Source organism: Cyprinus carpio, chromosome B5 (assembly GCF_018340385.1).
Source record: "Cyprinus carpio isolate SPL01 chromosome B5, ASM1834038v1, whole genome shotgun sequence".
Lineage (NCBI taxonomy): Eukaryota > Metazoa > Chordata > Actinopteri > Cypriniformes > Cyprinidae > Cyprinus > Cyprinus carpio.
Window position 1 is genome coordinate 31,494,386 of NC_056601.1, and position 6,712 is coordinate 31,501,097.

The window sequence follows — 6,712 nt, forward strand, 5'->3', positions numbered from 1 at the left end:
TTTACACTGCGTATAAATGTTTCTGAACATCATAATACTTCGGAGGAGTTATAAGGCATGTTATTTCAAATTAGGCTTTCGGAGTTATAAGGCAGCTTTTCTGACTAGGAAATCCCCTATAGTCACCTCACTTATTCAGGGAATTTTCTGGCTTGCATTTATATCAATTTTAAAACAGAAACTGCTTTTAAAGCACGTTTTCCTGCAGCTCTCTATTAATAAGTTAAATCCCAAAAAGTCTGCCAAGCCTAGCATGCCGCTCTCAGCTCAGTGGCATTCACTGTCAAAACATTGTTAGCCCGAGGCATCACACCAATCACTGACCTCATGTTGCACCAAGAATGGGAAGAGCTGGTTGAAAACAGCAGCTCTGAAAATCTGATTGGCTGCTTTTACATCATGTCTGGGAATTTATCAGTGCACCTGGAAACAAAGTCATTTGAGTGTCATCAAATGGGACCCAAAGTTTAGTTTTAAAGTACTGTAAAGTTAATGACACTGATGGGGGGGGGGAATTAGGGCCAGATTTACTAAACAGGGCAAATTAGCGTGAGAGCGCAATTCCAAAATAGCGCCGATGTAAGGAGAAAATTCTCTGTGTGATTTACTGACAATGACAAGCGCAATCTACCAAGAGCTTTAATCTCCAATGCTTTAAGACATGCTTTTTTGGGCGTTAAATAACAGCACAAATACCATAATTTGATGAGCGCAAACATTAGTACATCGCATTGTGTGATTCATTTTAATACTCTCCTTCCATAAATTTAGCGTCTGAAAGGGAAACTCCTACAAATCCGTATTCGATAAGGTCAGGTGCAAGAATAACTGTGTCCATGCCTATTCAGCGCTAATTCTTTACTGTGCATCTTTAGTAATTCTGACAGTACTATTTTAATGCCAAAAGACAGTTTGCACTGGCGCAAGCTGTTAATAAATCTGGCCATTGAGTGAACAATTTTCCCTTAGAAATTGCTAGTAAATTTCACAAACAAACTGTATAGAAATGGCAAGTAACAGACAAATCAGAAATGGTATTTTCTTGTACTTTAATAATCTTGCTTTATTACCTTTGAAAAAAATGTTACAGTGTATCCAACCAATGCATTTTACATCAATGAAATAAACATATTGATTATGGATGGACAGAAATTCAGATTACTGTCTTACTGATTACACAATAGTGTAATATACACATAAACTATGTTTATGTCTGGATATGTAAACTGACTGATCAAACAGTCTTGTCTGGAATTTGTGCATGATAATAATGTAAACAGCCTAGGAAATGTAAAAAAATCCCATTACCAAACTTTTTCCAATGTGGACCCCATATATGTTAGAAACTATCAGTTTCAGCCAGTATCTTTCAACTAAAGATCAAGATTTCTCCTCCTTGCCTACTTCTACCACTATCAAGCAGTCATCAAAAACAGCCATCCTAATGCTGTCTTTGCGAATACTAATCAGCCATCACTTCACACATACAGTGCTTTAAGTGTAAATGGTTTAAATTTAAACCAAACTTTAACCAATGGGAGAGTGAGATTAAACTATTGAGCAAATCTTTAAAATTGTTAAGGACAAGAAAGCCCTTAATCTGATTTCACATTCTCATAAGTAAGCTATTTAAGATGTCCCTATGTTTTTTTTGTTATTTGTTTATTTGTTTGTTTGATGTCCATCTATGTATATAATTATTGGTTATGTTCAACCAGAGGCAGAGGATTTGTCATCTTTACTAATTGAATTACAGTATATGCTTTATTTTATTGTCATTTTATGAATCATTCATATATATATTTATCTTTATGTGTATATATATATATATATATATATATATATTGTGACGCGTGTAGGAAAGTATAGGACACAGAATATATATATTACATATTTACATATTTCATTAACTCAGTACTAATGCACATATTTGACATTTATCAAAATCATTTTCTTCTAAAGCTAAAAGTGGCTGAAGCCAGTATGCAACATAATATATATAGGAACATGATATCCCATGGCATAATGCCATTTTTCCGACAATATCAAATCCTGGTTTGAGAGCAGCAGGCTTCTCAAGCAATGCTGAGCAATTTTTTTCCACACCAGAAGCACCATTTCTGCAGTGGAAATGACCTCAGATTGGGCATCTGCACCCTGATGGTAGAAAGAGCGCTTTAGGTAAAGATTGAGTCCCTCCTTCAAATTATTATTATTATTATTCTTTTGTTTTTAATTTTTTTTTAATTTTAAATACCAGTAAAGTTCCAGCACACATCTCTTTAACAAGCAGCATGATTTTAGGTTTTATTCATATCCATAGAAGAAATGGTGAAGGACAAGCTACAAGTTTAATACTCAGTTTTAGCATTTGAACAAATCCATAATCCTAAATCTGAGCAGTGCTAACAGTGATGCTTGACTTGGTAAGCGCTACTAATTATTACACAAATCTCCAGATATTACAGGAACAGTCTTTCACTTTAGCTGTGATCTAGTTTATGGTGTCAGGACGTCTCTGGAGAGTAAGCTATTCACAGAAGACAGATTTGCACTTTTTTTTCCATATTCGATGCAGCATGTAATTACTACCCTCTAAAGGTGTGAGAGCACAAATGCCATACTGCAGGGAAAATGGCATCTCTCTTGAACACATTTAGTCTCATGAGAATGATTTTAAGATGAAAAACCATCTCAGTTTGTAATGATGTGAAAATGGAGTGATAGTTCTCTCTCTAGAGAAAGGACACTTGAAAAAAAGCTTCCTGACCAACACCTCTCTCATCCTTGATTTATTTTTACTCTGTATGCAACGACAACAACAAGAGCAACAACCACAGTCTAATGATGCAACATGATCTCATTAGCATATGTAGGAATGTGCACATAAAGTGTGGTCCTTACACGTTGTTCTGTGTATAAAAAAGCAAAAGATAAATAAAAAAAATAATAATAAAACACCTATTTACACTTTCTAAAGCACACACAATTTTATGCATGTAATTAAAACTTATATACTGTTAAATGTTATTACATGTAAATATTTTATTTTAATATTAATATTTAAAATCAATTCATATATTTTTTTTAAACAGAGTTAACCCTACTTTGCAATTGACACATTGACTGACTTCATATTAAGCTTGATATGTAAGTAATGTGTTAACTCTTCCACAGTAATATCTGACAGGTTAAACCTACTGCGGTTTAAACCATTAAATTTTATTTCCACTATAACGACATGAGATTCATCCACCTCTCTCCCATCTAACCTTGCTGCTTAGGCACCTAATGCATGATGTATGAGAGCAAAGATAGCTAAAGGCGAGGTTATCTCAAGTCAAGTGAAATATAAAGCTTCACCTCTTTCAACAATATTAAGGTTATGATAATGACTAGATCTATGTTGGTTCCCAAGCACGACTACATGTAAATATTTTGAAGTTAAAGCAAGGAGAATAAAATGTTGGTTCCCAAGCACGACGGATGCCAACGGAAGCAGCCTGAAGTTAAAGCAAGGAGAATAAACATGAGCCCAAAGGAAAGCAGATTCTTGTGTTTTGGTTTGTTCTGAGCCCATTTTCATTGGCTGCCAAAACGATGCTGTATGTTTTGACTGTGTGATTGAAAATGAGCTACAGTCATTATGCTAATGTGTTATGCACAAAGAGGAAATGAATAATGTCTTTCCTCGCACTCTCCCCAGGCTTTCAATTGGATGATGACCAAAGTCGAAAAAAACAATAACAAAATAAGAGAGAGAGGTGCCAAACGCGATCATACCTCATTCATTCATAATGTTCATTTTCAGTCTGCCAGAACAAAGCATGAAGCAGAGGCATTTGTCTTTGTTTATGTGTGCATTGGGGGTAATTTATGGCATGTTCACATGTGTTGCCATGTCTCTATGCATTATATATTTGGAGCTGTGTGCCGATATGATTCCTTGAAGAGGACAATAAGGCTAAATAAGAGATAATGTGCCATCAGCAGGTCATTATCGCAAAATAAACCCGACAGGGTGATCGGGACCCCGCCGTGAAGCAAACTATCACCCTGAAAAGGCTTATTTTGCCATAATAACCATCTGACTGCACATTATCCCACTTATTACACAGCTACTTAGCAAAAATAAATAAATAAATGGACATTAAATATTGATTTGAGTTGAAATTACTCTATTATGTGAGAATAAAGAGACTTTGAAGTGATAGCAGAGAGAATAAATGAACACAGCTATGTGGGAAACCAGTTGGCTGAGACAGTGATCATATATATAATTGTATTAAATTGTGTTGCTTGCAGCTGACCTATCGGAATCAAATATTCCAAAATAGACAAAAATATAATTTATAAAGATATCATTTTCTTCATTGATCAAGTTTATTGATCTGACTGCATATTATGCCTTTTGTAACTATACTGTTTACTTCATGTTATTTTTTTTATGCAGAATGGCAAGTTTGACCAATCAGAATCCAGAATTCCAGAGAACTATATAATAAACAAAAATAAATAAACAACAACATCAAAATGTTCACAGATATTTTTTAATTTTTTTGATGGTGTTAAAACTGTCAAGAAAATTATTACATAAAAATATTTTTACAGTTTAATGCCAAGTAGAAGCAAGTATTCATATAAAATAATTATATATTATTATTATTATTATTATTATTAATAATAATAATAATAATTATTATTAGTAGTAGTAGTAGTAGTATTAATAATTCTAATAATAATAATATTATTATATATATATATATAGTAGTAGTATATATATATATTAATATATATTATATATATATAATAAATAATAATATATATATATATATATATATATATATATATATATATAGATATATTATATATATATATATATATATATATTTAATGTAGAATGCCAAATTTGACCAATCTGAATCCAGAATTCCAGAAAGCATAATAAGCATAATAAATTAAATATATAAGATAAATAAAGGAACATTGTCCCTTTCGCATACTGTTTTCTTTATATTATATTGTATTATGTTATGTTATGTTATGTTGTTATGTTATGTTATGTTATATTATATTATATTTATGTTATGTTATATTATATTATATTATATTATATTATATTATATTATATTATATTATATTATATTATATTATTGGTACATATGAAAATGCATAATGCATTATGTAGGCAGACCTGGTAAATGCATGAATATATGTGATATAAAACCACCATCATGGAAATTTCATCATGCATTATGGCAGTGACAACAGCGCTAGCAGGAAGTGACGTCATCTGCTGTATTTCTCACCTGATTAATAAAGTTATCATCTTCTAAAGATCTAACATCGCTACAAGACACTTGCTGTGTGATACGGGACGCCGGTTGGGGTGCGGAGATTAAGTATCCATTCAAGCAGCTGCAGTTGATGAGGGAGGAGGGAAGTGAAAAGGCGAATTACAGCCTGCAGCAGTGCATAAGCGTAATGAAAGACTAAAGACTACATCACAGGTTAAATAGATGGGTTAGAATAAAGATGGCACAAGCTCTCATCTTTGATTATAATCATAAAACAGGATTAATGCGTCAAGATGAGATTCCCTCAAGAGCTTCAATCTAATGAGATCTGTTAATTGAAATCATACCGAAACTTCAATGTTGTATGCAGGACAGCACAAAACAGATACATACCTTATTCCGGTACGATTGCTCTGGTAACCAGCATCCTATTTGTGGTGTTTTAAATGTACAAATGTACTGTAAAACAGGGACAGCTCCAGTCAGGGACGGGACACCAAAAGCCAGAAAACAGGTACTGTACGTCTGGTCATCCCTACTGAAACAGTACATATGAAAAAACTATGTAAATCAGGGTTTCTGTTGGTCTTAAAAAAGTCTTAATTTGCCCTTCCACAAATTAAGGCCATAAAAGGTCTTAAATTAGAGCATGAAGTCTAACATTCATAAAATCAAATTTAAAAAAACCTAAAACAACGGAATAATTTATAGATACGAAAAAATATGAAACAATTTTCGACACACATATATAATGCCTTATTACCCTAAATTCAATACAATTTGCCTAATTACATATAATATCCCTTAGTTACAAAAAATTATGCATGCATTTTTTTGATAAATTTGCTCAGAAAAACACAAGGCTCTGTTGACTTTTTAAAGCACCACAGAGCATGTTTCATTTACAATAGACAACATGACTTTTTTATGCAGTGTGACCAGGAATTTATTAGACATTTGTAATGGAAAACAAATTAAAATAGAGGACGAGCATTACATTTTTATGCAGTGTGACCAGAAAGGTTTTTCTTTTTCTTTTTTTTTTTCTTAATTACTTAAAAAGTAATAGAGATTGGTTCCAAATTGTATTTTCAAACTTTTAATACAACACGTTGTGTTCTCATTAGACGTTTACATTGAGAACATATTGATGAGTTGTGTTCCTTTCAATTTACTCCTTAATTTATCTTTAATTGGTCTTAAATTAAATTCTTAGATTTACCTTAATAAAACTTGCAGAAACCCTAGTAAACGCAACAAAAACTCATTCCAAACATGCATTAAACCACCATTTACAAACATATTGCAAATGTTTTATAGAAAGTCTATTAAATGCAAATAATGAATGTCTACTACCATTAAACATGAAGTACATGTATAACGTTATTTTAAGGTCTATAGAAATTTCAAAAAGT

At 32.3% G+C, this 6,712-nt stretch overlaps 1 long non-coding RNA gene across 4 annotated transcripts in view; it reads right to left on the reverse strand.

Annotated features, from left to right (window-relative positions):
• Positions 1–5,957, reverse strand: part of LOC122137310 — a 62,910-nt gene extending 56,953 nt beyond the window's left edge. For all 4 annotated transcript variants that reach the window (XR_006154765.1, XR_006154764.1, XR_006154763.1 and 1 more), the window contains exons 1-2: positions 5,691–5,957; positions 325–423 (exon numbers count right to left, since the gene is read on the reverse strand). This is a non-coding gene — a long non-coding RNA (uncharacterized LOC122137310). The remainder of the gene's footprint in view (positions 1–324; positions 424–5,690) is intronic.
• Positions 5,958–6,712: the final 755 nt, after the last annotated feature.